The 24,469-nt window shown below is 52.2% G+C and overlaps 1 pseudogene across 1 annotated transcript; it reads left to right on the top strand.

The window, feature by feature from the left end:
- Positions 1-22,609: 22,609 nt before the first annotated feature.
- Positions 22,610-23,044, top strand: LOC311513278 (profilin-2 pseudogene; annotated as a pseudogene). The gene has a single exon. The product of its transcript is annotated as a profilin-2 pseudogene (transcript).
- The last annotated feature ends 1,425 nt before the right edge of the window (positions 23,045-24,469 follow it).

The following is a 24,469-nucleotide window of genomic DNA, read 5'->3' as shown; positions in this document are numbered from 1 at the left end:
GCGGTCCTCAGACAATTCCGTAAGGACTTTCCCCTTCTCCCAAGCCCCACCGGGTGACAAAAATACCAAACCCATCCTACTCCAGAGGCACAATCTCCACATTTCCCCTTGACAACTGTTACACCAGGCGGGCTCCAGGCTAAACAAGAGGAATTAGATGAGTAAGGGCAGTACGGAATTAATGGACAAGTGTTCCAAAGTCATTGTCACAAGGGAAACTGCCTGGATTGACTTAGTCCAAAACTTAGTCCATAGGACCCTCCCTTTCTGAGCTTACCAGCAACAGCAGCAGGAGGTCGGATCTCCAAGAGCACAGTAAGCGGAGCAGAAAGCAGGAGACTTGGCTGCACAATTCCAGGCAAGTTGAAAGCGCAGTGCAAAGGGCCAGGACTCTGGACACGGTCTCATGGGGGCACCATAAAAAGTGTCTGATGAGACCTGTACCCTGTTTACAGGGTGCTCATTCAGATCAGTGGGCTGCACTTGACCTAGTGCCAAGAGACTAGAGGGCAAAGACCAGAGCCCTGATTACAGGGCAGTCCCTCGCCTCAGGGCTGTGAAGACAGCACAATGCCAAGAACCCCAAAGGGCCTCCAAGACTCAAACCCTAGTTACAGGGAGGTCATACTGCCCATGTTACTGAAATGGTTCCAATTCCATAAGATTTCAAAAGAGAGATGCAACCTGTACCCTGATTACAGGGTGGTCACAGGGATTAGCCAAACAGCAGAGACCGTAACCTGAATTACAGGAAGGTCAAGCTCCTCAAAGTACCAAAAGGCTCAATATGTCCCATTCTATAGATATTTGTGACATGTACCCTAATGACAGGGTTGTCACGCTGACTAGTTGACCAGAGCATGGCCTAATGCCAAATAAGCAAGTGGCAGAGACCTGGACCCTAGTTACAGGGCAGTCAGACTGCTCAGGGTTCCACAGAGCTCAATATCCCCCAGCAGGCAGAAGGACACAGACAATCCCTTAATTACAAGGTCAGGACTCAAACCAACCGGCTGAAGTAGCAGGGTGGCAAAAGAACAAAGGGCAGAGACCTGAACCCTCGATACAGGGTGGCCATGCTGCCCAAGTACTAAGGGATGCTGTACTTCCTGTGAGTCACAGGCACCTGAGCTAAATCCGCCTCCTTAAAGGCCAGTCATTGTCATCAGCCCACTAAATGGAACTCAGCCTAAACGGAGAGACCAGATCCCTGTTGACAGGGAGGTCACACTGTCCACGGCACTAAAAGATGACAGCTGAGCCCTTACTCTTCCCTTTTGTGGGGAGGAGGAGGATAAAAACATTAATACACTTTGAGCTCTTTTTCCGATTCTGAGAAGAGTAAAGAAAAAGCGCTGCAGCGATTTAACTTAAAAAAATAAAAATAAATAACTAAAAATTAAAAAGCTTGCACACCCACTTCTATCACGTGCTCTCACAAACACATCCATACAAAACAAAGGGGGACTTCCCAGAACAGAAAGAGAGCTCATCGAAAGAGGTCACTCGACCCACAGTGTTAAACTCGACCAATCTTCCTCCCCTCAAAAAAAACAAAGGGAAAAGGGACAAGACCTGCACCCTGATTACAGGGTGGGGTCAAAGTGAGTAGCCCAACAACCCAAAGGAGCCACAGGGGAAAGGACCTGAACCCTTCTTACAGGACGGTCCCTCGGGCTAGCCGATTAATGGAAAATCCATCACGAGTAAGAGAAATGGGGGAGACCTGAACCCTACTTACAGGGTGGTCACTCAGCCCAACGCATGAAGGGGAACCTAGTCCTCCCTAAATAAGAGGCGCATGACCTGCACCCTAATTACAGGGCAGTCATACTGACCAGGCTGAGAACAAGACGCAATCCCAGAGGAGCAAAGGACAGAGACCTGAACCCTAGTTACAGGGAGGTCACCCGGCTCAAGTAACAAAGACATCAGTAGCTCCCGTAAGCGAGGGGATTGTGACTCTCACCCTGATTACAAGGTGGTCACTCTGACTAGCTGAATTAAAGAGCATAATCACAGAAGACAACTTGAGACCTGAACCCTGATTACAGGGCGGTCATGCTCCTAAGGGCCCTAAAATAACCCTAATCCCTGATAAATGAGAGGGTTTCGACCTGCACCCTAATTACGGTGTGGTCTTTCCGATTAGAAAGATAAAGGTGCATAAAGCCAGGGAGCAAAAGGGCAGAGACCCGACCCCGAATTACAGGGCGGTCACGCCCCACAAGGTATCAAAGGGCTCAGTATTTCCCTTACTACAGAAACTTGTGACACGCACCTGAATTACAGGTGGTCACAGTGAGTAGACTCTCAGCAGGGCATGACGGCAAACAGCAAGGTGGCAGAGACCTGACTCCGAATTACAGGGAGGTGAGTCACCCTGCTCAGGGTTCCAAAGAGCTCAGTATCCCCCAGAAGCAAAAGGAATATGACTTGCACCCTGATTACAGGGTTGTCATCCCGACTACAGGGCTACAACAAGGCATAATGCCAAATGAGCAAGTGGGCAAAGACCCGGACCCTAGTTACAGGGTGGTCACATTGCTCAAGTTACCAAAGAGCTCAATGTCCCTCGAAAGCGAGGGGGAGGTGATTTGCACCCTGATTACAGGGCAGTCACTCCCACTAGCCAGCTAACGGAGCATAATGTCAAAAGGACAAAACAGCACAGGCCTGGACCCTGCTTACAGGGCGGTCACGCTGCTCAAGGGATTAAAAGGCTCGAGATCCCCGTAGAGTGTAATTACATGACCTGAGGCCTGATACAGAGAGGTTACTGCGCCCAGAGTCCCTTTCCTTCTCCTCCATCTTCAGTGACTTGTCCTCTGTACTCTTCTTTGCTTGACATTCCTGATACTTCCTTCTTGGCCACTTGTGCTTCGAGCTGTCTGAAACAGAGAAAGGGAGCACACAGGCGTGTGTCAGTCAGAAGCTCTTACAACATCTCCGCATCCCCGACGCAAACTGAGCGTAAACTACCGATACAGTGTTGTTTTCCGGGTCTGAGACAGCTTGGCTGTTCAGCTCCAAGATAGTTCTCTGCGGTCCTCAGACAATTCCGTAAGGACTTTCCCCTTCTCCCAAGCCCCACCGGGTGACAAAAATACCAAACCCATCCTACTCCAGAGGCACAATCTCCACATTTCCCCTTGACAACTGTTACACCAGGCGGGCTCCAGGCTAAACAAGAGGAATTAGATGAGTAAGGGCAGTACGGAATTAATGGACAAGTGTTCCAAAGTCATTGTCACAAGGGAAACTGCCTGGATTGACTTAGTCCAAAACTTAGTCCATAGGACCCTCCCTTTCTGAGCTTACCAGCAACAGCAGCAGGAGGTCGGATCTCCAAGAGCACAGTAAGCGGAGCAGAAAGCAGGAGACTTGGCTGCACAATTCCAGGCAAGTTGAAAGCGCAGTGCAAAGGGCCAGGACTCTGGACACGGTCTCATGGGGGCACCATAAAAAGTGTCTGATGAGACCTGTACCCTGTTTACAGGGTGCTCATTCAGATCAGTGGGCTGCACTTGACCTAGTGCCAAGAGACTAGAGGGCAAAGACCAGAGCCCTGATTACAGGGCAGTCCCTCGCCTCAGGGCTGTGAAGACAGCACAATGCCAAGAACCCCAAAGGGCCTCCAAGACTCAAACCCTAGTTACAGGGAGGTCATACTGCCCATGTTACTGAAATGGTTCCAATTCCATAAGATTTCAAAAGAGAGATGCAACCTGTACCCTGATTACAGGGTGGTCACAGGGATTAGCCAAACAGCAGAGACCGTAACCTGAATTACAGGAAGGTCAAGCTCCTCAAAGTACCAAAAGGCTCAATATGTCCCATTCTATAGATATTTGTGACATGTACCCTAATGACAGGGTTGTCACGCTGACTAGTTGACCAGAGCATGGCCTAATGCCAAATAAGCAAGTGGCAGAGACCTGGACCCTAGTTACAGGGCAGTCAGACTGCTCAGGGTTCCACAGAGCTCAATATCCCCCAGCAGGCAGAAGGACACAGACAATCCCTTAATTACAAGGTCAGGACTCAAACCAACCGGCTGAAGTAGCAGGGTGGCAAAAGAACAAAGGGCAGAGACCTGAACCCTCGATACAGGGTGGCCATGCTGCCCAAGTACTAAGGGATGCTGTACTTCCTGTGAGTCACAGGCACCTGAGCTAAATCCGCCTCCTTAAAGGCCAGTCATTGTCATCAGCCCACTAAATGGAACTCAGCCTAAACGGAGAGACCAGATCCCTGTTGACAGGGAGGTCACACTGTCCACGGCACTAAAAGATGACAGCTGAGCCCTTACTCTTCCCTTTTGTGGGGAGGAGGAGGATAAAAACATTAATACACTTTGAGCTCTTTTTCCGATTCTGAGAAGAGTAAAGAAAAAGCGCTGCAGCGATTTAACTTAAAAAAATAAAAATAAATAACTAAAAATTAAAAAGCTTGCACACCCACTTCTATCACGTGCTCTCACAAACACATCCATACAAAACAAAGGGGGACTTCCCAGAACAGAAAGAGAGCTCATCGAAAGAGGTCACTCGACCCACAGTGTTAAACTCGACCAATCTTCCTCCCCTCAAAAAAAACAAAGGGAAAAGGGACAAGACCTGCACCCTGATTACAGGGTGGGGTCAAAGTGAGTAGCCCAACAACCCAAAGGAGCCACAGGGGAAAGGACCTGAACCCTTCTTACAGGACGGTCCCTCGGGCTAGCCGATTAATGGAAAATCCATCACGAGTAAGAGAAATGGGGGAGACCTGAACCCTACTTACAGGGTGGTCACTCAGCCCAACGCATGAAGGGGAACCTAGTCCTCCCTAAATAAGAGGCGCATGACCTGCACCCTAATTACAGGGCAGTCATACTGACCAGGCTGAGAACAAGACGCAATCCCAGAGGAGCAAAGGACAGAGACCTGAACCCTAGTTACAGGGAGGTCACCCGGCTCAAGTAACAAAGACATCAGTAGCTCCCGTAAGCGAGGGGATTGTGACTCTCACCCTGATTACAAGGTGGTCACTCTGACTAGCTGAATTAAAGAGCATAATCACAGAAGACAACTTGAGACCTGAACCCTGATTACAGGGCGGTCATGCTCCTAAGGGCCCTAAAATAACCCTAATCCCTGATAAATGAGAGGGTTTCGACCTGCACCCTAATTACGGTGTGGTCTTTCCGATTAGAAAGATAAAGGTGCATAAAGCCAGGGAGCAAAAGGGCAGAGACCCGACCCCGAATTACAGGGCGGTCACGCCCCACAAGGTATCAAAGGGCTCAGTATTTCCCTTACTACAGAAACTTGTGACACGCACCTGAATTACAGGTGGTCACAGTGAGTAGACTCTCAGCAGGGCATGACGGCAAACAGCAAGGTGGCAGAGACCTGACTCCGAATTACAGGGAGGTGAGTCACCCTGCTCAGGGTTCCAAAGAGCTCAGTATCCCCCAGAAGCAAAAGGAATATGACTTGCACCCTGATTACAGGGTTGTCATCCCGACTACAGGGCTACAACAAGGCATAATGCCAAATGAGCAAGTGGGCAAAGACCCGGACCCTAGTTACAGGGTGGTCACATTGCTCAAGTTACCAAAGAGCTCAATGTCCCTCGAAAGCGAGGGGGAGGTGATTTGCACCCTGATTACAGGGCAGTCACTCCCACTAGCCAGCTAACGGAGCATAATGTCAAAAGGACAAAACAGCACAGGCCTGGACCCTGCTTACAGGGCGGTCACGCTGCTCAAGGGATTAAAAGGCTCGAGATCCCCGTAGAGTGTAATTACATGACCTGAGGCCTGATACAGAGAGGTTACTGCGCCCAGAGTCCCTTTCCTTCTCCTCCATCTTCAGTGACTTGTCCTCTGTACTCTTTGCTTGACATTCCTGATACTTCCTTCTTGGCCACTTGTGCTTCGAGCTGTCTGAAACAGAGAAAGGGAGCACACAGGCGTGTGTCAGTCAGAAGCTCTTACGACAACTCCGCATCCCCGACGCAAACTGAGCGTAAACTACCGATACAGTGTTGTTTTCCGGGTCTGAGACAGCTTGGCTGTTCAGCTCCAAGATAGTTCTCTGCGGTCCTCAGACAATTCCGTAAGGACTTTCCCCTTCTCCCAAGCCCCACCGGGTGACAAAAATACCAAACCCATCCTACTCCAGAGGCACAATCTCCACATTTCCCCTTGACAACTGTTACACCAGGCGGGCTCCAGGCTAAACAAGAGGAATTAGATGAGTAAGGGCAGTACGGAATTAATGGACAAGTGTTCCAAAGTCATTGTCACAAGGGAAACTGCCTGGATTGACTTAGTCCAAAACTTAGTCCATAGGACCCTCCCTTTCTGAGCTTACCAGCAACAGCAGCAGGAGGTCGGATCTCCAAGAGCACAGTAAGCGGAGCAGAAAGCAGGAGACTTGGCTGCACAATTCCAGGCAAGTTGAAAGCGCAGTGCAAAGGGCCAGGACTCTGGACACGGTCTCATGGGGGCACCATAAAAAGTGTCTGATGAGACCTGTACCCTGTTTACAGGGTGCTCATTCAGATCAGTGGGCTGCACTTGACCTAGTGCCAAGAGACTAGAGGGCAAAGACCAGAGCCCTGATTACAGGGCAGTCCCTCGCCTCAGGGCTGTGAAGACAGCACAATGCCAAGAACCCCAAAGGGCCTCCAAGACTCAAACCCTAGTTACAGGGAGGTCATACTGCCCATGTTACTGAAATGGTTCCAATTCCATAAGATTTCAAAAGAGAGATGCAACCTGTACCCTGATTACAGGGTGGTCACAGGGATTAGCCAAACAGCAGAGACCGTAACCTGAATTACAGGAAGGTCAAGCTCCTCAAAGTACCAAAAGGCTCAATATGTCCCATTCTATAGATATTTGTGACATGTACCCTAATGACAGGGTTGTCACGCTGACTAGTTGACCAGAGCATGGCCTAATGCCAAATAAGCAAGTGGCAGAGACCTGGACCCTAGTTACAGGGCAGTCAGACTGCTCAGGGTTCCACAGAGCTCAATATCCCCCAGCAGGCAGAAGGACACAGACAATCCCTTAATTACAAGGTCAGGACTCAAACCAACCGGCTGAAGTAGCAGGGTGGCAAAAGAACAAAGGGCAGAGACCTGAACCCTCGATACAGGGTGGCCATGCTGCCCAAGTACTAAGGGATGCTGTACTTCCTGTGAGTCACAGGCACCTGAGCTAAATCCGCCTCCTTAAAGGCCAGTCATTGTCATCAGCCCACTAAATGGAACTCAGCCTAAACGGAGAGACCAGATCCCTGTTGACAGGGAGGTCACACTGTCCACGGCACTAAAAGATGACAGCTGAGCCCTTACTCTTCCCTTTTGTGGGGAGGAGGAGGATAAAAACATTAATACACTTTGAGCTCTTTTTCCGATTCTGAGAAGAGTAAAGAAAAAGCGCTGCAGCGATTTAACTTAAAAAAATAAAAATAAATAACTAAAAATTAAAAAGCTTGCACACCCACTTCTATCACGTGCTCTCACAAACACATCCATACAAAACAAAGGGGGACTTCCCAGAACAGAAAGAGAGCTCATCGAAAGAGGTCACTCGACCCACAGTGTTAAACTCGACCAATCTTCCTCCCCTCAAAAAAAACAAAGGGAAAAGGGACAAGACCTGCACCCTGATTACAGGGTGGGGTCAAAGTGAGTAGCCCAACAACCCAAAGGAGCCACAGGGGAAAGGACCTGAACCCTTCTTACAGGGCGGTCCCTCGGGCTAGCCGATTAATGGAAAATCCATCACGAGTAAGAGAAATGGGGGAGACCTGAACCCTACTTACAGGGTGGTCACTCAGCCCAACGCATGAAGGGGAACCTAGTCCTCCCTAAATAAGAGGCGCATGACCTGCACCCTAATTACAGGGCAGTCATACTGACCAGGCTGAGAACAAGACACAATCCTAGAGGAGCAAAGGACAGAGACCTGAACCCTAGTTACAGGGAGGTCACCCGGCTCAAGTAACAAAGACATCAGTAGCTCCCGTAAGCGAGGGGATTGTGACTCTCACCCTGATTACAAGGTGGTCACTCTGACTAGCTGAATTAAAGAGCATAGTCACAGAAGACAACTTGAGACCTGAACCCTGATTACAGGGCGGTCATGCTCCTAAGAGCCCTAAAATAACCCTAATCCCTGATAAATGAGAGGGTTTCGACCTGCACCCTAATTATGGTGTGGTCTTTCTGATTAGAAAGATAAAGGTGCATAAAGCCAGGGAGCAAAAGGGAAGAGACCCGACCCCGAATTACAGGGCGGTCATGCCCCACAAGGTATCAAGGGGCTCAGTATTTCCCATACTACAGAAACTTGTGACACGCACCTGAATTACAGGTGGTCACAGTGAGTAGACTCTCAGCAGGGCATGACGGCAAACAGCAAGATGGCAGAGACCTGACTCCGAATTACAGGGAGGTGAGTCACCCTGCTCAGGGTTCCAAAGAGCTCAGTATCCCCCAGAAGCAAAAGGAATATGACTTGCACCCTGATTACAGGGTTGTCATCCCGACTACAGGGCTACAACAAGGCATAATGCCAAATGAGCAAGTGGGCAAAGACCCGGACCCTAGTTACAGGGCGGTCACATTGCTCAAGTTACCAAAGAGCTCAATGTCCCTCGAAAGCGAGGGGGAGGTGACTTGCACCCTGATTACAGGGCAGTTACTCCCACTAGCCAGCTAACGGAGCATAATGTCAAAAGGACAAAACAGCACAGGCCTGGACCCTGCTTACAGGGCGGTCACGCTGCTCAAGGGATTAAAAGGCTCGAGATCCCCGTAGAGTGTAATTACATGACCTGAGGCCTGATACAGAGAGGTTACTGCGCCCAGAGTCCCTTTCCTTCTCCTCCATCTTCAGTGACTTGTCCTCTGTACTCTTCTTTGCTTGACATTCCTGACACTTCCTTCTTGGCCACTTGTGCTTCGAGCTGTCTGAAACAGAGAAAGGGAGCACACAGGCGTGTGTCAGTCAGAAGCTCTTACAACAACTCCGCATCCCCGACGCAAACTGAGCGTAAACTACTGATACAGTGTTGTTTTCCGGGTCTGAGACAGCTTGGCTGTTCAGCTCCAAGATAGTTCTCTGCGGTCCTCAGGCAATTCCGTAAGGACTTTCCCCTTCTCCCAAGCCCCACCGGGTGACAAAAATACCAAACCCATCCTACTCCAGAGGCACAATCTCCACATTTCCCCTTGACAACTATTACACCAGGCGGGCTCCAGGCTAAACAAGAGGAATTAGATGAGTAAGGGCAGTACGGAATTAATGGACAAGTGTTCCAAAGTCATTGTCACAAGGGAAACTGCCTGGATTGACTTAGTCCAAAACTTAGTCCATAGGACCCTCCCTTTCTGAGCTTACCAGCAACAGCAGCAGGAGGTCGGATCTCCAAGAGCACAGTAAGCGGAGCAGAAAGCAGGAGACTTGGCTGCACAATTCCAGGCAAGTTGAAAGCGCAGTGCAAAGGGCCAGGACTCTGGACACGGTCTCATGGGGGCATCATAAAAAGTGTCTGATGAGACCTGTACCCTGTTTACAGGGTGCTCATTCAGATCAGTGGGCTGCACTTGACCTAGTGCCAAGGGACTAGAGGGCAAAGACCAGAGCCCTGATTACAGGGCAGTCCCTTGCCTCAGGGCTGTGAAGACAGCACAATGTCAAGCACCCCAAAGGGCCTCCAAGACTCAAACCCTAGTTACAGGGAGGTCAAACTGCCCATGTTACTGAAATGGTTCCAATTCCATAAGATTTCAAAAGAGAGATGCAACCTGTACCCTGATTACAGGGTGGTCACAGGGATTAGCCAAACAGCAGAGACCGTAACCTGAATTACAGGAAGGTCAAGCTCCTCAAAGTACCAAAAGGCTCAATATGTCCCATTCTATAGATATTTGTGACATGCACCCAAATGACAGGGCTGTCACGCTGACTAGTCGGCCAGTGTATGGCGTAATGCCAGACGAGCAAGTGGGCAGAGAGACGGACCCTAGTTACAGGGTGGTCACATTGCTCAAGTTACCAAAGAGCTCAATGTCCCTCGAAAGCGAGGGGGAGGTGACTTGCACCCTGATTACAGGGCAGTCACTCCCACTAGCCAGCTAACGGAGCATTATGTCAAAAGGACAAAACAGCACAGGCCTGGACCCTGCTTACAGGGCGGTCACGCTGCTCAAGGGATTAAAAGGCTCGAGATCCCCGTAGAGTGTAATTACATGACCTGAGGCCTGATACAGGGAGGTTGCTGTGCCCAGAGTCACTTTCCTTCTCCTCCTTCTTCAGTGACTTGTTTTTATTCCTCTTCTTCGCTTGGTAATTCTCAGACACTTTCTTCGTCTTGTGTTTGTATTTTCTGCAATTAGAGTGATATCATAGAAGACATACATTAAAAAAAATCCCAACTTCTCCACCAAAATTCAGTTATTTAATTATTATTTCTGTGAAAAACCTTTTATTTCACCGTTAATTAGAAAAGGCTGTATTCATTTAATTATTCTAAGAGTATCAAACAGCTACATTTTATTTATCCAAACATCATCGCAGATTCTCTTCCCTCCAAGTAAGTCATGCAAAAACATGAGCATTGATCGAGTTTAGATTTCCCTCCTGCAGTGTTACCTTAGCCTTTCCCGCTCTGGCTCTGAGCCCCTCCTCCAGCATCACCTCAGCCTTTCCCGCCCAGACCCTGAGCCCCTCCTCCAGCATCACCTCAGCCTTCCCCGCCCAGACCCTGAGCCCTCCTCCAGCATCACCTCAGCCTTTCCCGCCCTGGCTCTGAGCCCCTCCTCCAGCATCACCTCAGCCTTCCCCGCCCAGGCTCTGAGCCCTCCTATGGCGTCACCTCAGCCTTTCCCGCCCAGACCCTGAGCTCTCCTCCAGTGTCACCTCAGCCTTTCCTGCCCTGGCTCTAAGCCCTCCTTCAGCATCACCTCAGCCTTTCCCGCCCTGGCTCTGAGTCCTCCTCCACCATCACCTGAGTCTTTTCCGCCCAGTGCCTGAGCCCTCCTCCGGCATCACCTCAGCCTTTCCCGCCCAGACCCTGAGCCCTCCTCCAGCATCACCTCAGTCTTTCCCACCCTGGCTCTGAGCCCTCCTCCAGCATCACCTCAGTCTTTCCCACCCTGGCTCTGAGCCCTCCTCCACCATCACCTCAGCCTTCCCCGCCCAGGCTCTGAGCCCTCCTCTGGCGTCACCTCAGCCTTTCCCAATCAGACCCTGAGCCCTCCTCCAGCCTCACCTCAGTCTTTCCCACCCTGGCTCTGAGCCCTCCTCCACCATCACCTCAGCCTTTCCTGCCCTGGCTCTGAGCCCTCCTCCACCATCACCTCAGCCTTTCCTGCCCTGGCTCTAAGCTCTCCTCAAGCATCACCTCAGCCTTCCCCGCCCAGGCTCTGAGCCCTCCTCTGGCGTCACCTCAGCCTTTCCCGCCCAGACCCTGAGCTCTCCTCCAGTGTCACCTCAGCCTTTCCTGCCCTGGCTCTGAGCCCTCCTCCACCATCACCTGAGCCTTTCCCGCCCAGTGCCTGAGCCCCTCCTCCTGCATCACCTCAGCCTTTCCTGCCCAGACCCTGAGCCCCTCCTCTGGCATCACCTCAGCCTTTCCCGCCCATACCCTGAGCCCTCCTCCACCATCACCTCAGCCTTTCCCACTCAGACCCTGAGCCCACCTCCAGCCTCACCTCAGCCTTTCCCACCCTGGCTCTGACCCCTTCCTCCAGCATCACCTCAGCCTTCCCCACCCAGGCTCTGAGCCCTCCTATGGCGTCACCTCAGCCTTTCCCGCCCAGACCCTGAGCCCTCCTCCAGCATCACCTCAGCCTTCCCCACCCAAACCCTGAGCACTCCTCTGGCGTCACCTCAGCCTTTCCCGCCCAGACCCTGAGCTCTCCTCCAGCGTCACCTCAGCCTTTCCCGCTCTGGCTCTGAGTCCTCCTCCACCATCACCTGAGCCTTTCCCGCCCAGTGCCTGAGCCCCTCCTCTGGCATCACCTCAGCCTTTGCCGCCCAGACCCTGAGCCCTCCTCCAGCCTCACCTCAGCCTTTCCCGCCCAGACCCTGAGCCCCTCCTCCAGCATCACCTCAGCCTTCCCCACCCAGACCCTGAGCCCTCCTCTGGCGTCACCTCAGCCTTTCCCGCCCAGACCCTGAGCTCTCCTCCAGCGTCACCTCAGCCTTTCCCGCTCTGGCTCTGAGTCCTCCTCCACCATCACCTGAGCCTTTCCCGCCCAGTGCCTGAGCCCCTCCTCCAGCATCACCTCAGCCTTCCCCACCCAGACCCTGAGCCCTCCTCTGGCGTCACCTCAGCCTTTCCCGCCCAGACCCTGAGCTCTCCTCCAGCGTCACCTCAGCCTTTCCCGCTCTGGCTCTGAGTCCTCCTCCACCATCACCTGAGCCTTTCCCGCCCAGTGCCTGAGCCCTCCTCCAGCCTCACCTCAGCCTTCCCCGCCCAGACCCTGAGCCCTCCTATGGCGTCACCTCAGCCTTTCCCGCCCAGACCCTGAGCTCTCCTGCAGTGTCACCTCAGCCTTTCCTGCCCTGGCTCTAAGCCCTCCTTCAGCATCACCTCAGCCTTTCCCGCCCTGGCTCTGAGTCCTCCTCCACCATCACCTGAGTCTTTTCCGCCCAGTGCCTGAGCCCTCCTCCGGCATCACCTCAGCCTTTCCCGCCCAGACCCTGAGCCCTCCTCCAGCATCACCTCAGTCTTTCCCACCCTGGCTCTGAGCCCTCCTCCACCATCACCTCAGCCTTTCCTGCCCTGGCTCTAAGCCCTCCTCCAGCATCACCTCAGCGTTCCCCGCCCAGGCTCTGAGCCCTCCTCTGGTGTCACCTCAGCCTTTCCCGCCCAGACCCTGAGCTCTCCTCCAGTGTCACCTCAGCCTTTCCTGCCCTGGCTCTAAGCCCTCCTCCACCATCACCTGAGCCTTTCCCACCCAGTGCCTGAGCCCCTCCTCCGGCATCACCTCAGCCTTTCCCGCCCAGACCCTGAGCCCTCCTCCAGCATCACCTCAGCCTTTCCCGCCCTGGCTCTGAGCCCTCCTCCAGCCTCACCTCAGTCTTTCCCACCCTGGTACTGAGCCCTCCTCCAGCATCATCTCAGCCTTTCCCGCCCTGGCTCTGAGCCCTCCTCCTGCATCTCCTCAACCTTTCCCGCCCTGGCTCTGAGCCCCTCCTCCAGCATCACCTCAGCCTTCCCCGCCCAGGCTCTGAGCCCTCCTATGGCGTCACCTCAGCCTTTCCCGCCCAGACCCTGAGCTCTCCTCCAGTGTCACCTCAGCCATTCCTGCCCTGGCTCTAAGCCCTCCTTCAGCATCACCTCAGCCTTTCCCGCCCTGGCTCTGAGTCCTCCTCCACCATCACCTGAGCCTTTCCCGCCCAGACCCTGAGCCCTCCTCCAGCATCACCTCATTCTTTCCCACCCTGGTACTGAGCCCTCCTCTGGCGTCACCTCAGCCTTCCCCGCCCAGACCCTGAGCCCTCCGTCAGCATCACCTCAGCCTTTCCCACCCTGTCTCTGATCCCCTCCTCCAGCATCACCTCAGTCTTCCCCGCCCTGGCTCTGATCCTCTCCTCTTGTGTCACCTCAGATCTTTCCTGCCTCAGCTTGAGCCCCATCCCCGAACTTGTGCCACCTCAGGTCTTTGACCAGCCTGCTGCCTCGGATCACCTTCCTCTCCCCCTCCAGTGACGTCATCATTTCCCGCCTGAACGTGAACCCCCCTTGTGCCCTGACCCCTCCATGCCTGGCTGGAGCCCTGCCCTCTGGTGCTCCCTCAGACACTCCCCCGCCCCCTCAAGTGACCTCAGCGCTTCCCCCTTCAAGCCCAGCCCTTCCCTCTGCCCGTACCCCCTCTCTGGGTTTGCCCCCAGCCTCCTCCACCCACTTAGCGTTGCCCCTTCCCGCTCTGCAGCAACCTCAGTGCCTCCTGCCTCAGTGCCCGCCCCGCGTCCCTCTTTACGCCCAACCCAGGCTCTGGCTTCCGCCACCTCAGAGCTTCCCACCAGAGCCCGGCTGCTTCCTGCCCTCTCGCTCCAGACTCGCCTTTGCCCCTCCTGCCACCTCACAGCCCGGCTACCTGCTCCTCTTTCTCAGGCAGCGCCGCTCGCTGCTTCCCACCCCCCCTCCTTGTGGTGTTTCCACCCCTTCCTGCCGCAGCCCCGTAGCTCTGCCCCCATGTGGGAGCCTGGTCCGAACCCCCCTGCCCAGCCTGCAGCGCTTGTTCCATCTGGCGCCAACCTTCTTGCTGCTCTGGGGCGGTTCTGCCACTGGCTCCAAGTGCGGGGGTGGCCTCCCTCTGCCACTTCTCCCCATTGCGCTCCCCCTTCCCTTCCTTGAGGGCCTGGAGCAGCATCAGCATTTCCAGGCCCCGCCTGGAAACATGGTTCTCAGCCCCTGCACCCTGCCGCGGCTCATGCCGCCTCAGTGGTTCTCTCTCAGTGTCGCCTCACAGTCGGCACCCGTCATCCTCTCACTCTAAGCCCCGGCCCAGGCTCGAGCTGACTCGGGCTCCCTCACACTTAACGCCCTCCCTCTTGAACCCATTCCCGCCCGGCCTGAGCCCTGCCACCGGGTGGCCCCCTGTGGGCTCCGTTCAGCCCTTGTGCCCGGGGCTGTTTTGGTGCCTGGTGCTGTGGTCGCAGCGAGGTCAGTGCTGAGCAGAGCTGGCCCCGGAGGTGCAAGGGACAGAGCTCACCTCTCAGGCCATTTCCCACTGCACCCACCCTGGCCTCTTCCTATGGGGAGAGAGGACCAAACCATCCCCTGCTGTCCCTCAGCAGCTCACAGAGCCTGTCTGCACCTGCTTCCTCACAGCGCCAAGCCTGTCCCCATCCCTGCTGCCCAGGCTCTAGCACCAAGCCCACCCTGGCTTCCCTCGTCCGCAGCACCATGGTGCCATCCCAGGCACTTTGGCAGAGCCCATCACCAGCCCAGGGAGGAGTTGGGCCTCTCCCAGCCTTAGGCAGCAATTTCCCATTTGCACAGCCTGACTCCACTGTCGGGAAAGAGAAGCCAAGAGACAGCGGCCCAGATCCTCCAAGGCTTTTAGGCTCCTCACTCCCGTAATGGCTAAACACCTTTGAGGATCTGGGCCATATATAGCCAAAAGATACAGCAAAAGTTTCTAGTGTAAATAGATATCCCCTGTACAGGCATCAGAAAGGGAATTACCTGCTCACTGAAATGTGCTGAGGTGCTATCAACCCATCAGTATAGTGTGTTCTCAAGGTTATTCTTTTTATCCATAGAGGTGTAAATAAATCTTCTAGGCAAAAGACTTTCAACCCGTGTTTTATTGTACACAAAAAGAAAGAGCTTACAGTTTCACAATTATATCTACAGGAAACAAAATGTCACAATCCAGTACCTTTAATTTTAAACCATACTTGAGTTAAATGGAAATTCTGTCCTTTATTCCCCCTTAAGAAATAGAATATGCTACATGCAGTTCTTAGTGAGGGTAAATTGATCTACTCACACTTCAGATTTTTTTGTGGGGAGGCAGGATCTATCTGGAGCAAACCTAAATCCCCCTGCACCCTTCGCTTTTATGGACTGGGCTGTAGAAAGCTTCCTAGGCCTTTTGTTTAATTGGTACTAAAAGGTCACAATGATAGGTGGGTTTCCAAATAGCAATAGGAAAGATGGGGAAGCTTTCCTTGCTGGACCCAGAATAAGGAGGTGGTAGCATGCTGAGAGAGATGGAATAGATAGAGAGGGGAAGTCTTCCATAATGCCCCCACATATAATCAATAATGAATTACCAGCTATTTATGCTCAACTGTAATCATCTGTTTGGAAAGAACTATTTTTTTTAAAAAAAAGGTAAATGATAAATCAAAGTTGTAGCTGTCCAGGGGGAAATGTAAATTAATTGATTAGGTGATAGGTGGGGTAGGGAGAGGCCAGAAAAGTGCCTTGTTCTCCCCACTCTCAAACTGAGGCTGAACTAATAGGAGCCTGAGCTCTGAGGCAGGGTTAGGAATGGACCCTCCCCTTCCCTTCCTGGGGTTTTAATCAATGAAGATCCAGCAGTTCACTGCACAGAGCCACCCTTTTCTGCCAAAGGAGGCAAGGCTGAATGAGACATTCATTCACCCCCAAGGCCTGATGTTCACTGATAACAGTCCCCAAGGATCCCCACTAGGCTGGGACATCTCCAATAGCAGCAGAGCACTTTTCATTGGGAGAGGGGCCTGCCCATCCAATGCAAACAAGAGAGCATCTAGCTAGGAATCTGTTTGATTAAGAGGCAGTGTAGCTCCCTTCCCCTCCTGGTTCCAGCATGGACATATGGGGCCCAGTTAGCTGAGCACTTCTTTGGGATTTTAGCCTGGTATGAGTGGGCTCTCAGGGATGGAAAAGGGGAGCTTGTGAGGTGTTGCTGAAGTATCTCCCCCTGCAGGGTCTTCTGTATAGCTCCCCTGGCTGTGGGAAGACCCATTTTGCCAAGGCAATCGCACAGGCCTCAGGGTGCCAGTTTATACACCTGCAGGCATCGTCCCTGGCTGACAAGCGGTACAGGGAATCACAGAAGCTCACAGCAGCTGTTTTCTTACTGGTCACCAAGATCCAGCTCTGCATCATCCTCATTGATAAAATAGGTAAACAGGGAGCAGAGGCAGAGAGATTAAATGACTTGTCCAAGGCCACAGAAAGGCAGTGGCAAAGCTGGGATTTGAACCCAGGAACACAAGCTCCTAGGCTCAGGCCCCAGGACCACAATGCCTCCAGGCCTCAGGGCTGGAAGCAAAGGGTCCCTACGCCTGCAGGGTCTAATGCTACAGTAACAGCCCTTTAGATCACCCTTTTCACCCATTGCTCTCAAACTGCTGTACAGAGGGGATATAATTAGCTCCTTTTACAGAAGGCGAAACTGGGGCCCAGACAGGGGATGCATCTCACTCAAATCCACATACTGAATCCATGGCAGAGCCAGCTCAGCTGGGAATAGAGTCTGGGTCTCCTGCCCCCATACTGATGTCCTAGAATAGATGCTCTCGTCTAGGCACGATGCCATCACTTCTGCAGAGAGGGGCAATTAGGGGTGTCAGGATGAAGTGCTGGGGTAAGGTTGTTAGTGGTGCAGGGGAATGGGAGGCAGGATGAGGCTGGAGCTTCAGCTATAGTATTGTACCTGTGCTCCTGTCTCTGACAGGTTCCTTTCTGCAGAACTGTTCCAGCGCTGACCATGAAGCCAATGCCATGATCAAAGCCCAGTTCATGAGCCTCTGGCATGGGCTGGAGAGCCGATCTGACTGCCAGGTACCAGCTGACAGGGGAGAGGGCAGTTGTTACAGTGTTGCCAACTGTCATGATTTTGTCATGAGTCTAATAATAATGATTGTTTTCCTTAAAGCCCCAGCTCCTGGAGTCAAGTGGATATGTGATGATTTCAGCCTTCCCTCTGAAAGAAAAAGTCAGTTTCTAGCCCTCATGGCTGTGAAGAAAGCTTAAAAATGTGGCCCCAGTGCACCCTAGAGGCTCAAAAAGCAGAAGACAAATAAAAAGAACCCCACATCTATTATTTTTACATAATCTTATGATTTTAAAGCCAATCTCATGATTTTTAGAGAACCTAACTCATGATTTTTGAACATTTGGGGTTGGCAGTACTGTTGCTGGGAGCCTAGCGGGTGTTTTTGGTTTCCTCTTTGTACCTGGCTTGGTGCTTTGTTGTTCCAGTTTGTTACCTCTAGGGGGAGCTGCAGCAGATCAAATCCCAGCACTTCCCACCAGATCCATGATTCAGAGGCTGCAACTGGTAACACGTAATCTGTGTGTCTGATTGCATCGAAGGTGATGGTGCTTGGAGTGAGTGTGGACCCTGCCATCCTGAGGAGGACACCTGCCACCTTCCAGATCTTACCCTGTAAGAAAACATCTTCCCACCCCCAGCACTCACACTTTGTCCTCCTTTCTCCCTGCAGATGCTGAGGCAGCAGCAGGATATTCTGAAGCTCATTCTGACCAGAATAAATATGCGTCTCTGCACTTTGCTCCTTCTGCGTTGTGCTCAGGAGGCCGTTCTCTGCTCTGTTCAGCACAGACCTGTGGTCTGGCAAGGGGCACAGCCTCCAAAAAGGCAAGATGCCCATGATCCAAGAGTGACCAGCCCATGGGTGGCAGGTGGGGAGAAGGAAACAGCTTGCATTGACATTGCAAAGTTCCCCCCAACCAGAGAAGTGGGAGGCAGGGGAGATGAGCATACCCCATGCATCATGCAATGGACAGCCTACATTGTGGTCCCACACCAGCTCCTGTAAAGCCCCAGCTACACTGGGATGAGCAAGAGTGGCCACGTACACAGGTGGCTGCCAACCCCTCATCCCAGCAGAAACAGCAGCAGGTTGGTCATTGGGGTTCTGCTCCCTTCAGGAAAATACCCACCTCAGCCTGCTGACCCACATTCCCTCCACTGTTGCTCACCTGTGGGCCACTTTCTCCCCACCCCTGCCCAATGTGATGCTCTTTGATAAAGGAGTCAGGACCCAGCAACAGGATGGGTGTACATAGGGTCATGGCCATATTAGCAAGAGGAGCCCAAGGGCATAGGGAAGGGTCAGCCACTCACAGTGCCCAGTTCAAAGTACCACCTCTCTCCCCATCTGGATGAGGCTGGCGTCAGGACCCAAGCCTGGGGATGCGAATGGTCAGGTTGGCATGTTGGCACAGGCACCAGCCCTGCCCCCAGCAGTGCTGTGAACCTGAAGGAGCTGATGGAGAAAACAGCCAGCTACTCGAGCAGTGACCTGTGGGAGCGGTGCAGGGATGCTGCTATCTATCACATGCCCGTGACTACTTCCACAAGCAGCAGATAAAGCAAATCACCCAGATGCTGTAGGATAGTGGGGACTCCATTGAGGACAGGTGGGACTTGACCTACTGCCTTCACTTCCCCGTCCTGCAGCAGGACCCTCTCTCTCCTGCATCATAGCATGGGGTGGTCTCTTCATAGTTACTCTGGCAAGCCACACCTCTTTCCCCCCTTATGGGATATGGCTGAGGTTTCTTCCAGAGCCAATGCTCTCTCCCATCTCATTCAGTGCTTTGGCACAGAACACATTGCTTCCAGCCCTCAGGAGACATGTCGCTGCCTCCTGTTATGTGTCAGAGCCCTAGGCAAACCCCTTTGCCCAGGTAGTGAGGCTGCAAGGTCTGTAGAGGCTGCAGTGGGGTGAACAGAACAAATACCCTATTGGATCAAATCCCAGCAGCCAACTAGTCCTGCCTCTGACAGCAGCCAGCAGCTGCTACAAAGGAAAGTGCAAGATACTCTGCAGAAGGCACTTACGGGATAATTTCCCCGTGGGCCAGGTTTCCTCCTAACCCCCACCCTCTATAGCTAGAGAATGATCAAAGACTGAGGGTCACTGCAGATACACCAAGAGGCTGAGGAAATGGGACCCACCATGGGCAGGTTCAGTAGGGTGGAAGGATGCAGAATGGAAATAGGCATAAAAAGCAGCTTGAAGCTTAGGACCAGGCCAACCCAAAGAGTAGGCTCTGATTTTGCCTCCGGGCAGTGGAGGAGAGGCTGCAACCACTCACGCAGCTGGACCGATGTTTGCCCTGGGGAAGATGAAGATAGCTAATGAGGTAATGGTAACTACCCCGATGCTGAAGGAGACAGCGCTGGATTGACGCGCTGGCCAGTCCAGGTTGCCTGCGCCAGAAGGCCGGAGAATGTCCCTTGCAGAGGTGGTCTGGGAGGCTCTGTTCCCAGCGTTCCTGGCAGACTGGAAGCAGGAAGGTGGCCTGGAGGAACACAGCACCGTACAAGCCCTTGGCTCAGTTCTGGCTGAGCAGTGGTGGATGGGTGGGGAGGAATGAATAAGGGAGAGGGGAGGAATCACATCTAAGCTAACAAAAACAAAGCAAAATGAGTAAATGAAAGGAGGAAATTTATTTCTTCTTCTTGGATTGGGCCCAGTTATATGAGAAGGAAGTTTAATTGCTTCAGAAGAGGGGGTGCAGCAGGTGAGTGGTGTGCACCTCCTGGTGCACTGGGAACAGAGCACTAGTAGTAATGCACAATCTGCACCAGCTTAGTACATAGTGGCTGTATTTTATGCACAAGACAGCTAGGACATGAAAAAGGAGAAAGAGGGTGGCCCAGGTGGTTAAAGGATAAACACAGCGACCAAGGAGATCTAGGTACTCGCTCCCTATCTGCCACATGGCTCCTCTCTGACCGTGGGCAAGATGCTTCACCGCACTCTGCCTCCGTTTCCCCATCAGTCATGTTTGTGAGGTGCTTGGAGATCCTCGTGGAGCAGACGCTAGAGCTAGGTGAAGCTGGCAAGGAAGGCGCTGTCCTGGCTTGCACTAAGCTAGAGAAAATAATTCCCAGGGAAGGAAAACAAGAGCAGCAACCATTTGTACTAGTATACTGGGGCAGCAAAATGTAGAGTGCAAGCAGAGGGTAGATATGGAAGCGCTAACTACACCTTAGCTGGCTGGCTAAGCACCCTTACTGCTGTGGGCTGCATGGCAGATCAGGTGATAGCTGTCATACTGGAAGCTACATCAAGTTCCAGTTGGCCGAAACAGATGTCTGCAGTGTTGAGACTTCATCTACACTTAGTGGGAGCTGGTGCATCCCTATCCTGCCATTAAAGGGACTGCCTCTATGGGTGTACTCCTCTGGCTGAGTGGGGGAGGATAGGACTTGTCCTCTATGCTCGTTCAGTCCTTAGCTATCCTCTAGCCCCAGCTGCAGCACTTCCATTAGAGATCCAGTCCTGCGTTTGGAGGCACTTGGCTAAAGCTCCTAGGACAGGGCACTGGTCCTTCAGCAAAAGGTTGTTTCCACCCTCAGTTCTGTGCTGCCAGGAAGAAAGCCAGGGGTACAAGAGAGAAAGACTCCCCTCCGTGGGCGTGGAAATATTTCACACCCCCTCTAGAGCTGGCCACCAGTTATGGCCAGCTAGGGGTCACAGCAGCATGCATGCTGCTTGTGCAAGGGGCCAAGACCTTTTTGCAGCATGCTTCTTCAGCTGGGGTCAACATTTCCCCATTGCTAATAAATCACCGCCAGCAGGGTACAGGCCTGCAGAAGGCAGGGAAGAAAGGGCAATGTCAAACTCTTCCCTGCTTTTCCCCTACTTGCTACCCAGCCCTCTGCTGGAAGAAGCTTCCTCAGCCTCTGGGGAGAGCGATAGGCTCAGGGTTGCTTCCTGCTATCTCCCTTCCCTGGTGCGATTGCTCAAGAAATTCACTCCAGCTGTTAACACTAGAGGGCACATTCACGGTTAGCTACAAATCAGAGACAGACTGAATGCTTCAGCTGCTATCTGAAGAGCCCAGTCCCTGCTGTCTTCTCAGTTAATTTAGCTATTTCACTCCACCTTTGCCATGTAGATAGCTGCTAACACCCAGGGAAACCAGCTGGTAAGAACTGCAGATGTGTAATAGATTAAAACAAGCTCGATGCAGCTCAAAAGCTTGTCTCTCTCACCAATAGAAGTTGGTCCAATAAAATATATTATCTCACCCAGCTTGTCTATGTAATAAATGAGGCATTTGCTCACAGCCCCCTTCAGCCTCTATTTTCATTTGTAAATTCTTGAGTATTGCTCCTTCTCTTCTTGCAGAAAACAGTCCCATGCCCTCCCCTTCCCCTAACTGCTGCACTGCTCCAAAACCCGGCAGCCAAAGGAGCACTGGATGTGAGGCAATAGGGTTGCCACCCTAGACCAGCATCTCTGAACAGATGAAACTGACACAGGTGGGACAGAACAGTAGCAAACTGATGAGGGTGTAGGTCAGCGGCGATCCAGGAAGACCTGCATGCTAGTTGCAGTAGGACATTTTTCCATGGGATGGAAGGGTTGGTGATCTCTGGGGTGGTGCTTCCTTACAGAGTAAGTCCAGAATGTAAAAGCTGCTATAGAAGCACGGGTTATGGAGGAGTTTCCCACACAGGAGCTAGAGCAGGTAATAGCAAGAGTGCGCTGGTGGATTAGGACCTGACAACTACACCAATACATATTCTCTCAAGTAGGGCAGAAGGGACAATGAATGTTAAGGAGAATCCTGAATACACAGCAAAGGATGAATCAACTTACTAGACAGACATCAGTTAGGATGCACTGTGACATCACAGGGAGAAATGATCTCATTGTCGTCATAGCACTGGCTTGTTTCCCGGGTTGAGATCAGAAGCCATGGAGGGCAGCTAAGCCTTCACACCCAGGGTCCAGCTGCTTGGGGTGTTGGTGGAGGTTGCTCAGTGCAGATGAGAAAAAACACTGCAGGATCTTAGCGTCTGGAAATCTAGCTTTGAAGCATCCTTGTTTGGTGAGCACCAGGGATTTACACTGTGCTTGGGAGGAAGCGCATGATGTCACAGTAGTGAGAGCCTCCCCCTCCTCTTGGCCTGAAATAAGCCATTCATTCATGGAAAGAGACTGTATGGACTGAATGTGTGCCTTGCCCTTCTGAGACCAAGCTGGAGGTTAGAACAAGGGACCGCCTTACCATCAGAGACATTAAGAGGACCCTTCCTCTCCACCTTTCCGTGTCAGCAAGGTGGGCATAGCTGCACACATTGCTCCACAGATCACAGGATGTCAGGCTGGCAGGAGTACATCAGCAGCTTGATGAGAGATGGGCTGTGCTGCGATGCAGCAGTGATCTCCGTGGCTCACCAGCAGCTCCTGGCTGCCCACCCAGGTGGGGTTCTGGCAAACATGACTCAGCTGGAAATCCAAGTGCTCCTGGGTAGGAATAGAGACACACTTCTCACCCAGGGAACCACGCTGGGTGGGCTCAGGTGTCTGGTGATCCGGGACAATCTCTACACAGACACCCACAATTACACCATGGACCTCCGGACCAAACAGCAAGAGGAGAACAGCGACACCTGCACCTATGCCATTACTGTTGCCCTGGCCAACCCAGTGTGCCTCATCCTAGTGGGCCAGAAGGGGATCCAGGGAGGAACGTTGAACCTGAAGGCTTTCAAGATGGTGCGTTACATTAAGAACTCAATGCACCAATAAAGACAAATCCTGAGCGACCTCCTTCCCCGGCCACGAGTTCCTCTTTACTCCTATATCTGCAGGACAGCAGCACCTCCAGCTACTCTGCACATCCCCACTCAGGTACAGAGCAGCCCTTAGAGCACCCTGTTGATTAACTGCATTCCTTCTGGGAACCAAGGCTAGATGTGGTAGCATCCTATAGTAGTTAAGTCCCAATGGAATGATTTGATCTACGGGACAGCTCTACAGGTGCATTTTGCCAAACCTACGTACTATGCAAGGCAGCAGCCAATTGGCTAATAGAAAGGGGAGGGAGCACACACAGCACACTAAGGATCTCCCGAGAGCCTGGATCACCCTCCAGCAACAGGACTTGCTTGCAGCTTCGGCTGTCAGAAAGGCACACTCCTCCAGTATCCTCGTTGTAGGGGATAATGCAATTAGCTAGTGGGCCTAGGCCCTAGATTCTGATGTTTTGGCATGTAAGAGATACAAGCTGCAACAGTACGACTGTCAGCACAGACAATACCCAAATTCTGAGAATTAAAAGCCTTTCTATAGAGATCCAACTACCAGGCTTTCCTAATAATAAAAACATTCTTGGCCATTGTAGTTGTGTAGAGCAGTGTTTCTCAATGACCAGGCCTGGACCAGTGCCAGTCCCTGAGATCTCCCTGACAGTTTAGGAAGGCAGCAAGCTGGTCCTGGGTATCAAAAAGATTGAGAAACACTGGTGTATCATAGATTATCAGGGTTGGAAGGAACCTCAGGAGGTCATCTAGTCCAACCCCCTGCTCAAAGCAGGACCAATCCCCAACTAAATAATCCCAGCTAGGGCTTTGTCAAGCCTGACAGTAAAAATCTCTAAGGAAGGAGATTCCACCACATCCCTAGGTAACCAATTCCAGTGCTTCACCACCCTCCTAGTGAAAAAGTCTTTCCTAATATCCCACCTAAACCTCCCCCACTGCAACCTGAGACCATTACTCCTTGTTCTGTCATCTGGTACCACTGAGAACAGTCTAGATCCATCCTCTTTAGAACCCCCCTTCAGGTAGTTGAAAGCAGCTATCAAATACCTCCTCATTCTTCTCTTCTGCAGACTAAATAATCCCAGTTCCCTCAGCCTCTCCTCATAAGCCTTAAGTGTAGCACATCAATGCCATGGATGTGCTGGGGGCTTGCATCTGACGACAGCCAAACTGTCAGAAGCAAGTTGGGGTTACAAAGATGGGCACTTTCCACCTTATTTTACCCTCATTTGAGTCAAGGGAACATTAAGCCATAGAGCCCAACTCAGAGGTTGACCATTACACCGTCATTCACCCCAGCAGAAACATGTCCAATGGCCTTAGCAATTGCAGCCAGACAGACCTCTAATACCCTCACAGCATGCAGACTTAGTTTTCAGGCCAATAAAGAGGATTATCTGGATGAGTGAGA

This window comes from Lepidochelys olivacea, assembly GCF_965140295.1.
Source record: "Lepidochelys olivacea isolate rLepOli2 genome assembly, chromosome: 26".
NCBI lineage: Eukaryota > Metazoa > Chordata > Testudines > Cheloniidae > Lepidochelys > Lepidochelys olivacea.
The sequence above is the reverse complement of the archived record's forward strand: the minus strand, read 5'-3'. Positions and strand labels throughout refer to the sequence as shown.